We start from the raw sequence: 15,220 nt of genomic DNA, 5'->3' as shown, positions 1-15,220 counted from the left end.
GTGATAACAGGAGATTACTTGTTTTTGTATTTTCTCACAGGGCAAGTACAATCGTCCTCAGAAATATGGTAGGTCTTGATCCACTGAGAATTCTTTTCCCTTTAATTGCCAGTCCTGCAAATCGGCCGGAGTTAGGAGTGATTTGACTGTAGTCTTGATGTCTTCAAAGGATTGAGCGTTAACCAAACCCAAAATCCTTTGTTCTGGGATTATGGGTATTGGTTCTGGATTGGTCAAATGTTCATCTACTCCCATCCGGGAGAGGGCATCTGCTTTTCCGTTTTTACTGCCTGGTCGATAAGTAATTATAAAGTCAAACTCAGCCAGAAACAGAGCCCAGCGAAGCTGTCTGGAAGACTGAGCTTTGGCCGTCTTCAGATATTGTAAATTGCGGTGATCAGTCATTACTGTGACTGTGTGTCTGGCTCCCAAAAGATAATGCCGGCAGGCTTTAAAGGCCGATCTGATAGCTAAAAGTTCCTTGTCTGTAATTGAATAGTTGATCTCGGGAGCCGAGAATTTGCGGGACCAAAAGGCTACAGGATGTAATTGGTGTGTGACCAGATCTCTTTGTGATAAAACTACCCCATAGCAAGACTAGAAGCATCCGTTTCCACGATGTAGGGGAGTGCTGGGCGAGGATGTTTTAGAACAGGTGCAGAAATGAATTTACCTTTTAAGTCCTGAAAAGCTTGTTCTGCTTCAGTAGACCACTCAAAACGTTTGTTCTTCTTTAACAGAGCGGTGATGGGCTGGACTATCCGAGAGAATTCAGGAATGAATCTGCGGTAAAAGTTAGCAAAGCCTAACATGCTTTGAACTCCTTTTACAGAGGTTGGTGATGGCCATTTGATGATTGCATCGACTTTCTTTGAATACATATGGACTCCGTTAGGTGACAATATGAATCCCAGGAACTCAACTTCAGTTACGTTGAAAACGCATTTTTCAAGCTTAGCAAAAAGGTTATGTTGAAGCAATCTCTCGAGAACCTTTTTAACGTGTCTCTGATGTTCCTCTTCAGATGATGAATAGACAAGGATGTCATCAATGTAGACAACAACACACACATCTATGAGTTCTCTAAGGACATCGTTCATAAAATACTGGAAAGCGGCAGGAGCTTTACAAAGTCCAAAGGGCATCACTTGATATTCGAATAGCCCATACTTGGTGCGGAAGGCCGTCTTCCATTCATCGCCCTCTTTTATTCGTACCAAGTGGTAGGCTCCTCTGAGATCCAACTTTGTATATATATACATGCGTCTTTGACTTGGTCCAGGAGTTCAGGGATCAAAGGTAACGGGTATCTGTTTTTAACGGTGATTTGATTCAGGGCGCGGTAATCTATACAAGTCCTAAGGTCTCCTTCCTTTTTCGGAACGAAGAACAAAGCCGATGAAGCTGGAGATTTTGAAGGACGGATAAACCCGTTAGCTAGGTATTGGTCCAGATATTGTCTGAGGTGAAGATTCTCTGGCTCGGTGAGGGCATAAATCCTACTGCAAGGAGGAGTTGTTCCGGGTATCAGATCTATTTGACAGTCGTAAGACCTATGAGGAGGCAGGGTGTTAGCTTGATCCTTCCGAAAGACATCTTGGAATTCCTGGTATTCGGGAGGTAATTTGGGAACCTCAGAAGAGATTGCAGCCAGTGAAACATCAGGCCGAGGATAACAAGTGGTAAAACATTCTGGAAACTGAACCGTCTTTGCTCGCCAATCGATCTGAGGATTGTGCTTCTCTAACCAAGGGATTCCCAGAATGATCTGGAACTGAGGGGCCTTGATCACATCGAACACGATTTTCTCCCGGTGTCCATCTTGGCTCACTAGCGTCACTTCTTGGGTGGCGTGCGTTACTGGTCCGGAGGCTATCTCCGTGCCATCCACTGTAGTAATGACGTCTTTTACTGCCTTAGGGACAAGGGGTAGATTCATCCTTGATACCATTTTATGGTCCACATAATTACTGATTGCTCCGCTGTCGATGTAAGCTTCAATTGCATGCAAATGATCTGGACGTTCAGGACTAATGAGGACCATGGGCACCACGAAATGCAAGGTCACGGGACAGATCTTAACGCTCGGCAAGAGGACCTCTACACTTGCCGGGCTAGGTCGTTTCCCTGCTCAGAACTTGTGGTACAGGTATCTGCGGCTCCTACAGCCTTCTTAGCTGGTTTCACTGGACAGTCTCGAAGAAAGTGCCCTTAGTTCCCGCAATAGAGGCATAATTGCAGCTGTCTTCTTCTTTCCCGCTCCTTTTGGGTTAAAGGACCTTTCATGCCCCCTATTTGCATGGGTTCCACAGTGTCAGCTCCCTTAGTAGAGGTCTGTGGTTTAGAAAACACTTGGGTATCAAATTTAGAACGATCAGCCTTCCTGTTCTGTAATCTGTGGTCCAATTGGACAACTAAGCCAATATAGTCTGAGCATTCTTGTGGAGGGTTCACAACTTGAGCTAACACATCCTTGAGCTCTCCATGCAGGCCTCTGTAGAAAAGCGTTATTCTCTTATCCTCGGGCCATTGAGTTTCCACTATAAGTCTGTTGAATGAGGCTATATAAGTCAAGAGGTCTTGATTACCCTGTCGTAATGAAAGAAGTTCATTGTCCAAGGCCGGCCCTTGTGCATGTCTTGCGAACAGTTTTTCCATGCTGGACTGGAAGGCCTGGAAATCATGTAAAACCGGATCATCCTGGGTGACTAAAGGGATCGACCAATCTGCGGCGCTGCCACTGAGATAAGAAAGCACGAAAGCCACCTTGGTCTGGTCTGTTGGGAATGCAGCTGGTCGACATAAGAAGTGTAGGCGGCACTGGTTGATGAACACTGCAAATTTCTTTGGGTCACCAGAAAAGCGTTTGGGCGGAGCCAAGGGCACATTACCGGGTAGATTGATTTGCACTGGATTTAAAGATGATGCAGAAGGATAACTTCCTCCTGGAGCGGGCAGAGGTGTCTGTCCTGCCTGCGTTTGTAGCAATTGCCTAGCGACGTCCTCTGTTCGCTCCTTGGAAATTATCAGTTCTCTTCTTAGAGAGTTTGTTTCCTGACGAGCTGCATGTACTTCTGCTCTTAATTCCCCGAGCAACTGGGCTAATTGATCAGTGTCTGAGGTTTCCATTGCGCCTGGGTAGGAGTTTTGCGGTGGGCTTCGCGTTCTGTAACGCTCACCTGATTCCCACGGAGGCGCTGGTCTTGGCAGGAAGGTGTCTGTGACTCGAAAAGTGATGTGCAGGACTCGATTGGCTTCTGGGGTCGAACCTCTTCGCACTGTGTGTCGAACTCGTAGAGTGAGGTTTCTGCAGGTAAAAGAATATGGGGGTTAATGGTCTGGGTTGTTGAATGTCCCTCTCTCTCTCTCTCCGTAGAGCCCCCCAGGTCAACGTGCTCACCTTAGATAGGTGAATGCTGGACTCTCCATCTGCGTCTGGTGCAGGGTGCCGTTGCCAGTTCCTTCACTGGTGAAACATACGCCTCTTGAACTCAGAGGATCGTTACCGTCGTTAACTGCACGAGCGGTGAGTTTCCAGACACCTTTTTAGTCTTTATAGTCTTTAGGTGCGTGGCACGTTAATATTGAACAGGACTCTGTATAATTCTTTTCCCTTTTGTCTTGCAGGATTCTTGAGATGGAAGATGGAGTGAGCACCTGGAAATGCGTAAGTAAATGCAAGCGCTCTAACTGTCTTTTTCCCTTGCAGCTTAATTCGTGCTGAAGAGACGCCGGAGTATTTGCAGGCGTTCTATTGCGACGAGCGCGATGGGCGTAAGTAAATACCTGTCTAATGTCTCTTCTTTTGTCTTTCAGAAGTTGGGTTCCAGTGCCGGAGTTTGCAGCGCCGGAGTCCGCGGAATGCCCGTAAGTAATAACAATGCTTTTGTCTTCACAGGTGGCGATGCAGCGTGAAGAAATCCGGAATTCGCGGCGTGCCGGTAAGTAATAACAATGCTTTTGTCTTCACAGGCGGAGGTGCAGCGTGAAGAAAAGGCCGCAGCCGATGGATCAGGAGAGTAAGCACTGCGAGTAAAGCTTGCCTTGCTAACCTGTTGTTCTTGTCTTTGCAGGTGCTGCTGTTGACTGGATACAGGAATGGTAAGTATAATTTTTGCAGGTTCAGGATCGAAAGAAGAAAGGCTGGAACAGACTCGGTGAGTGTTCTGCTGCAGATGCAGAATAACGCGAAGCACGTTTCATCTATCGGGTGTGGTTTAAATAGCCTTGGAGTGATTCGGGTTCTTCCTCCACGGCACCGCCTAGGTAGGAAAAGAGTTCCAGTTCCAGAAGAGTTCCAGTGCTGTATCCAGGGAGTGGAGCTTGCCCCACCCAGGTAAGAAAGTAGTTCCTGTTCACAGAGGACTTCTAAGTGGCTGGTAAGTAAGCAGCATGGTCTGCTGCAGGTAAGTCCACCCAAGCATCTTCACACATATTATGAGCCCGGCGCTTCCAGTGCCGGGACCGATGGTTTTGATGAGCCTGGTGCCACCGGCGCCAGGACAAGGTCCAAAAGGTCCCAGTGGGGACCGGCTGGGGCCTAGGATTAGGGTTAGGGGCCTGCTTCCAAGGACGTTGGGCTGGTCCTGGCTCCTTGGAAGCAGTGATCATGACAGATAGCTTGCATTAGAAGCCTGCAAAGGCTTATAGTTATTGCATGGTAGATTTGCACCAGAAGCACAAAAGTTGCAATTTTGAGATTTGCATAGTTTTGGTAATGCTTGCATCATGCCTTGTTGTGCATAAATAAATGTATTCTATTGTTATAAATTAATTAATTCATGTGTTTTCTTTGTGTCTTATGTTATTGTGTCCATAGGTGTATGTTGTTAGGCGTAAGATAGGAGTAACACAGTGCACATAGGCCATGAGATATGAAAGCGGGGGGGTATAGTGATTCACACCCCCCCCCCCCTAGGAGATTGTCTAAGATTGTCTAAGACTGGTGCATGGTTGCCCAAGGGGGGGCAAGACCGTGGTAGGATTTGTTTTAAGACTAACAGCACCAGGCATTATCTTTGAAGGTGGTTGATGGGGGAGTGGTGGGTGTTCCTAATTCCCAGAGGATGATGAACAGTTTGTGCTGGCTTGAGGCAGGAGTTGTGTGGTAAACCAAGTATTTTAGTGGTTAGTATTCCTTTCTTTGCACAACTTGAGTGGGGCTAAGGATTTCACTGCGTTGGAGAGTAAGGAGCTGTACTGTTAATGTTCCACTAGGTGGTTTGTGTTGTGGTGCATAGGTAGCTTGGTTGTGAGCAGGGGTAGTAGTCAATCACTTGTGAGGTTCTGTGTACTACGTACTACGTACTAGTGTTGGGGATGGTCGAGGGGTCGGGTTGTTGTGTTTGAGGAATGGGCAGGGCGATGGTTACACAATGGTGGTCTGTCCAGGGGCATTCAACATTAGAAATTATTGAGGTATTACATGTATGGTCTTGGGTGTGAATGGTTTGTAGGATCTGTTGGGTGCAGCCTAGGGTGGTGGTGGCTTTAGCTACGGGTCATTGAAACCAAGATTGAAGTCTCCTCGGATTAAGAGCTGGGTGTTTGTCTCGATGTTGGCATTTATGACTTGTAGAAGGTCCTCTTCAAAAGTACCACAGGGGCCAGGAGGGTGGTACAGTAGGTGGAGTGTTATGGAGCAGTGGGGGAAGCAGCTGAGTATCATGGCTGTGGTTTCACAGTTGGGATGGGGGTGGTAGTTATATGTATTGTATGATCGCAACAGCACTCCACCATGGTGCACAGAGACATGGGCCACTGCCACTTTTCTCCAGTATTTGAGCATTAATGTGCATACTGCCCAGTGTCTATTAAAGCACACAAGACCTTTTCTAAAGCTATATACTGCTGCAGCTTGGGTCATCAGGGCTCTTTTGCTAGCACTGGATATGCTCTCTAGAAACAAATGTCTGACAAAATTGGCAAATGCAAGAACGCCACTTAGGCCCACAAGATCTACTGTAATTAATCCAATCAGAAAAGTCACACTTTTTTTACAATGTCACTGTAACAACAAGTTAAGCAGGATACTTACTGTTACAGCAACCAAGACAATTCGCCTTCTTTATAACGTTTTCCAGCTCATTTAATGAGCCATGATCATGGTTGAAGAAAGAAATCGCGACTAAATGCCATTAATCATCTACTCTATTACACCCCCTGAAAATTAGGAGACAGCGCTTTATCAATGTGTGTGTGTGTTTCGACTACATGTGTTTATTCCCAGAGGTGTGTCATGCCGTGAAAATGGGAGAGAGTGGGGGAACAGAGACTGGGGAGGGAGTGGATGAGGAGTACATCAGCGCAGATGGGGCAGACAATTACCCCTTTTTGTTCCTGTGAGCTCCTGAGACTGGGTCTCACAGCATGCAGCATTATTTCTATGTGTGTACATTAGTCCCTCCTCCAACCCACCCAGACTTCCCAGCAGACATTTCAGCCACCATGCCGCCCGCTTCCCATAATCACTGCACATCAATGGTGCATGTTTTTATGGGGCACCCTTATATGTGGTGCTACAGCGCCAATTGACACCTGCCTCTTTTGTGCCCCTGTGAAGGACCGGAGGGGGGGTCTGTACTTCCGCTCTCTATTTGGTAGAGGAGAGCCACAGAGGACCCCTGTCAAGATTCTCAATATTGGTACGTGGTCAAGCAATCAAGGCCTAGCTTCTCAGGAGGTGATGCAGACTGGTTCTTAAGTACAGTGTAGTCCCCAAGCACCCACAAAGGAATGTCCGCACACTGTATTCGTATTCAGTCTTTATGTAATTAATATTCAAGGTTATGTACAATATCACAATAACTCACTTTGTACTCAGTTATCTATAATGGCAAATATACAGTTCTACGTGGTACCACAATTACTATTAGATCTCTTTAACGTGCATCAACTGTACGGTTAAATGTCACACAAATCAGTTTGTAAAGGAAACCAACAATAGATATAAGAGGAAAGCAGTTGGTTAGAAAAATTGGCAGAATACTGGCCCTGCTACTAGACACAGTTCTGTGTGGAGATTCCCCCCCACCTGGGCAACCTGTAAAATAAAGATAGTTCGAGGGAATTGGGTCCTCCGACGTATTCCATATCTATGACAGTAATCACCACAGCTGTGCTGCTTCGGAAAATGTTCGGCTCTTGCGTCGATGACGTCGATACGCTGTCCTCAAGGTCCTCCGTCGAGCCGATGTCACCGGATGTTATAAGTAGGACGCACGACGCCCGTAGCCTCAATTTCATTTTTTCTGCGAACGTGTTCGCTTCGGAGATCTCGGCGCACCTCGGTTCTTCTGATTTCTGTTCTTTCGGTTCTTTGAACCTGTTCGTTGTGAAGATTTCCATGATGTCTTCATCTTCTTCCAACGCGTGGCCGGGTTTTAAGAAGTGTCGGGACTGCGGGTCCAAGATGTCGTTGATGGATTTGCACGACGCCTGTCTCTGGTGCCTCGGGGAGGACCACGACACGGATGACTGTGTAGACTGACAGTCGCTTACATCGAAGGTCTTGCGGGAGCATAAGAAGAAGCTTTCTGTAGGTAAGGTGTCCAAGCCCCGGAAGTCGAGATCCACTGGGCTTTCGACGGACGATTCGAGGGGCGACTCCGGGGGGGGGGAGTCGGTCCAGGAGTAGGTCCCGCCATTCCTCTGCGTTTTCGAGGCACTCACGGAAGCGCCGGCATCGGTCGCCTTCCCCGTCCTCGTCGAGGACTCCGCCCATCGGCAGGTAGCTTGTCCCAACAAGCATTCCACTCCTGCGGAATGGAATTAATTTCGGCAGGAGATGTTGGCGATTTTTCAGTCGCAGGGCTCCGGTCCGTCTGCACCGTCGAAAGACGCTGGCCATGACTGTGCTAGGGATGCCACACTTGCACACCTTCGGGCTCGAGCCGTTGTTGCGATCACCGGCACCTTCGAGGTCCCGGTCGGACAAGGATGGTCACTCTAGACATGCCCGTTCCAGGTCCCAGTCCTCGACGCCCTCGAGACCGTCGGAGCCTGTGAGGTCTTCGAAGAAGACATCGACGCCTTTGGCGCTGAGGTCATCGAGGGACTCTCTTGAGGCTCCACCTCTGAGGAAGCCATCGGCGCCCAGGCTGTCGAAGGACACGCTCGGGGCTCCGCCTTCGAGGACTGTGTCGAAGCCGTTGGCGCCGCGCTCGACGTTGACGCCGATTCCATCGACACCCTCGACACCTTTCGAGGCTGCTTTGTCGGAGGTACCCCGTGGCACGGTGGAACCCCCTAGAAAGGCTCTAGCCAAGGATAAAAATGTCTTTGTCCCTTTTTCTGTGCCCTCGTTCCAGGCTCTGGATTATATTTCTGAGGTGGATGAGGGGCCTGAGGAAGGTATGGCTCCTGAGGAGGTACCTGACGAGATTTTGTCTGGTCATAGCCAGATTGAAGACCTGCGTCAGCTGTTGCACGGCGCCAGTGGTCTGGGCACCTCTCCGGAGGTGGAGTTCTGTAGGCCTGAGCCTGGCACCCATGCCGAGTCCTCGTACCGGTGCCTTATGTCGAGGGTCACAGAATACTTGGGGTGGTCGGCGCCACCAGTGGATTTTCTGCAGGATGACCTGACGGATATCCTCGACCAAGGTCCACCAACGGACCCGGTACTGCCCTTCCATATGGCCTTGCAGAGAAGGGTGGCAGCAGCTTGGACTGCTCCGGAGAGTCTCCCGGCAGTGAGCAAGTCTTAGCCGCGAAAAAATACTGCTCAGCCAGTAGCAACCCCTGCTACTTGACCACGCACCCCACTCTGGAAAGTTTGGTGGTGCAGATGGCTACGGCCCCAGCAAAGTAGGCGTTGTACCCTACCATCCCTCCTGATAGGGACGACAAGCGTTTTGATGGTTAGGCAAAGAAAGTGTTTTCTTCAGGGGGTATGGCTTTACAGGCAGCCAACTCTGTGTGTGCCTTGTCACGTTTCACGCACACTCTGTGGAACTGTATTTCATTAGCAGCTGAACCTATTCCCGAAGGGGAGGAATGGGATGGTTTTCTTGCTATTGTGCAGGATGCCATGTGTGAGTCCGTTCAGTCGGGTCTGGACATGGCAGATTGTGTCAGCCGGTCCATGGTGGCGAGCACCATAATACGCAGGTTTGCATGGTTGCAGAAGTTGGGGTTTGCTCCGGATGTGCAAGCCTGGCTCCTCAACATGGCTGACGAGAGCCTTGAGGGGTTGCAGACCTCCAAAGCTTCAGGAAAGTCATTGAGCGCTGCAGTTCACCAACCTCCGCATTTTCGTCCTAGTGGACAGCAATGGAGGGGAGGTTCCTTTCGATATTACTCATCTTTTGGTAAATCGAGAGGAGCTGCAAGTCAAAGGGGCCACCGTAGGAGTACCAGAGGTGGAAAACAGGGTACTCGAGGTGCCAAAGCCACTCGGGCAGTTGCCTCTTTGCCCTCAGGCACTGCCGCAGCGGCTTCAGCTCAGTCATGAGGCCATGTCCCATGGTTCGCCAGTTGGGGGAAGGCTGGCGCAGCATCTTGTAGAGTGGTGTGCCATTACTTCAGATGTGTGGGTTCTGGAGATCATAGCCCACGGCTACTGTCTTCCTTTCTGGCAGAAGCCTCACGACAATCCACCAGGGAATCTTTTTGATGAGTCCGGACCCGCTCCTTGCGCAAGAAATACAATCCCTGCTGGAGAAAGGTGCCATAGGACTGGTGCCTGTAGCGGAGAGGAACAAGGGATGGTATTCTGATTTCAAAGAAAGACAGGGAATTGAGACCCATCATGGACTTGCGCGGTTTGAACAAGCTCCTCAGGAAGGACAAGTTCAAGATGGTTACTCTTTCTCAAGTCCTCCAGGCCCTTCAGCTTCAGGACTGGTTGGTGTCTCTCGACCTCAAGGAGGCTTACTTTCATGTGCCGATCCATCCCAAGCACAAGAAGTACCTGAGGTTCACGGTTGGCGACTCGCACTTTCAGTTTCGGGTCCTGCCGTTCGGATTGACCTCCGCCCCGAGGGTCTTCACCAAGCTCATAGTGGTGGTGGCAGCGTATCTCAGGAAAGGGGGGATTCGCATCTACCCCTACCTGGACGATTGGTTGATCAGAGCGCGCTCTCCCGAGCAAGTCCTGGATCATCTGTCCCTCACCTGCCACTCCCTTCACAAGCTGGGCTTCCCCCTCAACTTGAAGTCCCACTTGACGCCAACTCAGCGGCTCCAGTACATCGGAGCAGTGCTCGACACATCCCTGGGGCAGTGTTTTCCTCCCCAGGTGAGGGCTCATCACATTCAGCAGATGGTGCACAAGTTTCAGCATGCCCAGAGTCTCCCGGCGTTCGAGTTCTTGAGGTTGCTCGGCCTCATGGCATCCTACATTCTTCTGGTGCCAGAGGCCAGGTTGCAGATGAGATCTCTGCAATGGGCTCTCAAGATGCAGTGGTCACAGTCCTCCGGCAGGATGTCAGACCCCCTTCAGGTGCCGCCCTCGGTCTCCCAGGACCTTCTGTGGTGGACCTTCGATGGCAGTCTGATGAGAGGGGCTCTATTTTGGCTACCCTGGCCGGAGGTGACGATCGTGAAGGACGCATCCCTCATCGGATGGGGAGCTCATGCCAATGAATTGACAGTCAGCGGTCGTTGGTCTCGTCGGAGTCGAGATTCCATATCAATCTGTTGGTGCTGCGGGCCGTCAGGCTTGCCCTGAAGGCTTTTCTGCCGACTGTGCGAGGAAAGAATGTCCTGATTCTGACGGACAACACAGTGGCCATGTACTACCTCAACAAAAAGGGGGGGCAGGCTCACTTCCACTGTGCAGGGAGGTGATGCAGCTCTTGTTCTGGGCCACCCAGCAGGAAATTTCAATCTCGGCAGTTGAATCTCGGCAGTTCATCTGGCCGGAGATGAAAATGAGACGGCGGACACTCTGAGCAGGCAGAGCGGATCTCTCACGAGTGGGAGCTGGCTCAGGAGATTCTCCTGGAGATCTTTGCCCTTTGCGGGACCCCTCAAGTGGATCTCTTCACCTCCAGTGTCAACCGAAGTGCGAAAGGTTCTGCTCGCGGGAATTTCCTCCAAGAGGAGCCTTAGGAAACACATTTGTGGTGGAGTGGTACTTCCCACTGCTGTATGCGTTTCCTCCAGTCCCCGTCATCCCGCAAGTGCTGCGGAGGTTACGGAGGTTCGGTTCCCAGATGATCCTCATTGCTCCGGCATGGGCCCGGAGAACGTGGTACCCAGACCTTCTCGACTTATCCATCTGCCCTCCATGTCGTCTTCCCTACTGAGACAATCTGCTCTCACGGGAGGGGGGGTCAGGTTCTCCATCCAGAGGTCAGATCCCTCAACCTTCATGCTTGGCTTCTGAAAGGTTAAGGTATAAGGATTGGGACCTCCCTGAAGGCATGATGGAGGTGTTGCTTTCGGCCAGACGGCCTGCAACCAAGTCTCTGTACCGTTGCAGTTGGAGAAAGTTCTGCCACTGGTGCAGGTTTAAGAATGTGGATCCTTTTTCATGTGACATTCCTTTGGTTCTGTCTTTTTTGCTTTCGTTAGCCCACAAGGGCCTGCAAGTGGGTACCATTAAAGGTCACCTGGTGGCGCGGTCCATATTTAAGCGCTCGTCGGAGGAGTGTTCTTATTTCAAAATTCCTTTAATTTCTCAGTTTCTCAAAGGGCTCACTAATATGTTTCTGCCATCACATTTCCAGGTGCCTGGTTGGGATTTGAACCATGTTCTAAAATTCCTAATGGGTGCTCCATTTGAGCCTTTACAATCTTGTCCTCTGAGACTGTTAACCCTTAAAACTGTATTTTTAGTTGCGGTCACTTCCGCTCACAGAGTGAGTGGGTTGCAGGCACTTTCAGTTAAGCCACCCTTCACTATGTTTCATAAGGACAGGGTTGCCCTTAGAGTTCGTCCTTCCTTTCTTCCGAAAGTTGTCTCAGAATTTCATTTGAGCCAGAAGGTCATTCTTCCGGCATTTTATCTTGCTCCGCATCATGGTAAGGAAGAGGAGAGGCTCCATAGGTTGGATCCTAGGAGAGCTTTAAGTTTCTACATTTCACGCATGTCCCGGGTCAGAGTGGACGATCAGATCTTTATAGGTTACGCTGGAAGGCGTTTGGGACAAGCTGTTACTAAGTAGAATTTGTCTAGATGGATTATCTTGGCAATTTCTGAATGTTACCACTTGGCAGGTAAGGACCCTCCGGTTGGCTTACGGGCCCATTCTACTAGGGGTATGGCTGCCTCTACTGCCCTGCAGAGGGGCGTTCCTATTCGAAACATCTGTGAAGCAGCCACTTGGGCTTCGGTCTATACTTTTGTACGACACCACTGCCTAGATTCCATCCATGGGCAGGATCTGGCCTTTGGCAAGGCGGTCCTGTACTCTGCAATTTGATTGGACATTCTAAATTTCTATATTCTAAATTCTTTTTCCCTCCTCCATACATTGGTGCTGCTTTGGGAGTCTGTCATTGATATGGAATACGTCGGATGGTCCGACGACGTATTCCATATCGCTCCCTCCCTACCTGCCCCGCTACAGAATTTCTTATGCCATTGCAGCTTACGTTTCCACAAGGCTTTCTGTGGTCATACTGGCAGTAGGTTGGTGCCACATGTTCTGGGGGGGAAAAAACTACAACTGAGGCTACGGGCGTTGTGCGTACTACTTTTCGGTGATGTTGGCTCGACGGAGGCCCTCGAGGACAGCATATCAACGTCATCGACGCAGGACGCAGACCCCGAAAATTTTCAGAAGCAGCACAGCTGTGGTGATTACTGTCATAGATATGGAATACGTCGTCGGACCATCCCATCGAAAGAACGTTACCAGGTAAGAGAGTAACTTTTTCATCACAAGCCCAGTCCATATATTGTTCACAAGAGACTTTCCAATACTTCTGCAACCCCCAAAGTACCTGGCATTGTAGTGTTCCTCGATGGGGAATCGACTGCCCTTCTTGAGTATCCTCCATTTAAGGCAGGAGTCACGGGTCGTCGATTGTCCAACGGAGAACAGGGTGAGCTACGATGGTGAAGTTGCAGCTTCTTTCCTAGCGGTGCTCGTTGGCGGGAAAGCGTAAACGGCCTGCAAGGAAGAGACGTGCAGGGCACCTTGGTGTCGATAGTTCTAGACCGCAAAGAGTTTGAAGAACTGTGGCCCAGCAAGGTTGTCAAGTCGTCAGCGTCTCTATGGTCTTTGGGTGGCGGGAAACGCACCGGCGGATGCTCCTCAGCGCGTCCACGGTCAGGCCTTCTCCGGTGGGATAAGGTGGGCGATGATGCAGACGAGAGTGTCCTTGGATCAAATGAAGTTCTTAGGCAACGGGAGTACGGCGGCTCCGGTCAGCAACAGCGGTCGTCGACAGTGGTGGACAACAGTCCGGGCGTTTTTTAGGGTTTCCGCGGCAGTCCCTGTCTCCGGTCGGCAGCCTTTCGTAGGTCTGTCTACCAGGTAGCTTTGGCAAAGATCAGCTGGTGCACGATGGTCCCTCGTAGCTCGGGGAGAGGGCACCTTACCAGGTACTCTCTGGTTCAGTCCTTGGAGACACAGCAGCTTTCAGATTGATAGAGAGCAACAGCAATTCCTCTCTTCTAGCAGGGCTTCAAGGTCAAGCTTCAGTTTCACTCCAGTTACTCGTCGTAGTGGACTTCAGCTCCTGAAAACAATTCCTAGCAGTGAGAGGTCCCCAGATATACTGTTGATCTCCCATTCATTCCGCTGGGTCATACTCAAGCTTCCAATCACGGCAAAGGGCATTCATGCAGGCAGGCAACCAATCAGGTGCATAGTGCATACAGGCCATTCAGTTATCTCCAGACACTCACCACAAGTTATGTGTATTGGGACAAGTACCCACCCATTCAACACTCCACACTGCATTCATACCAGTTTCGGGCAGGGCTGTCTCAGTCATTGTGTCAAACACCAGATACTAGCCATCCACAACACAGAATGCGTATTTGTCACACACTCCATTCACCCAGGTCCCACCCACAGGCGTACCCACAACATACAGTCATTGGAAAGGCTCCAGCCAGTCTGGTCAGCACTTCCCCACACTACCATATATGGAAATTCCACCCAACAGCCAGTCAGGGGGAAGGGACAGAGTCAGGGCTTCCCGGGACTTCGGGAAGATCAAGGTAACTGGCGATGGAAGGCAAGAGGCCACGGGGGCCATCTTGTCTCCATCAGGAATCTACATATTCCAAAGTCGGGGCCTGGGCATCCCAAAATGGAGTGCGCTCAGGGCACCAGTCAATTCAGCACAGAGCTGCCACCAGCCCATACCCTGCTCTGAGGGGCCACACAAAGGTACCCAAAAACATACACTAGGGGCACAGGGTTGTACCCACACCCAGGGGTGCCATAAAGGTATTCCATGGGTTTGTTCCCCAAAACCAAAAGAGAGAGCTGCACCGCCAGGAGTCCCACATGAACTCTTGCGCGGAAAACACAACAGAACACACGATAAAAAGCAGTAAAGTACAAGGATACGGAGGCCCTGTCCCTCCAATGCATTTCAAGCATCACAGCCCCTCCCCCTTGTGCATCGCGGGCAACAGCCTCCCTGGCATGCCCCTGCAAACAACACTGCCTAACAGGGTGACCTTTTATTGCATTGTGTTTTGTTTCACTGTGAATACAGTTTCGAAACTCACGTGAGATTTGTCCAGGCTCTCAGACACTTGCTGTCCGGTCAGGATTGGGGAAACTGAAAATATAATCATACCATTTTTGCTGGACATGTTTCTATAACAAAGTATATATTATGATAGTTTATTATGTAATTGGTGTACTTTTCGAGAAATGTCTATCCAATAATTATAACATCTTTCAAAACGAAACCTTAACAAATACTTATGGTTGATGTGGTCCTGTGCTTAAATTGCAGACTCGGACCAAATATTGGTGCCATAACCTAAGCAAAGTGTGTGATCCTGGGCACCCAACAAACTGCTTCTAATGCGCGACGACGTCCTGCAAAACCATTTTGTTAAATTGGTCTCCCAAGGCTAGGAGGGCATGATAACAATGTCCTGCAGTCTGTGTAGGGAAAGCTGTGCTTAACCCCCTTCACCTTTCCCTCACCTGCAGTGTCACCTTCGCCACACACCCTGCAGAACAGAAGGTGGTGTGCCCTTGAAGATGTGGCAATAACATTCTAATCCAAATGTCTATCCTGTGCAGGTTATTTTCTACTGTGTAAATGGTTGATTGGCACTGTGAAAGGGCATTTTTTA

This window comes from Ambystoma mexicanum, chromosome 1p (assembly GCF_040938575.1).
Source record: "Ambystoma mexicanum isolate Mex_15411 chromosome 1p, UKY_AmexF1_1, whole genome shotgun sequence".
Lineage (NCBI taxonomy): Eukaryota > Metazoa > Chordata > Amphibia > Caudata > Ambystomatidae > Ambystoma > Ambystoma mexicanum.
Note: the sequence above shows the minus strand (reverse complement) of the source record.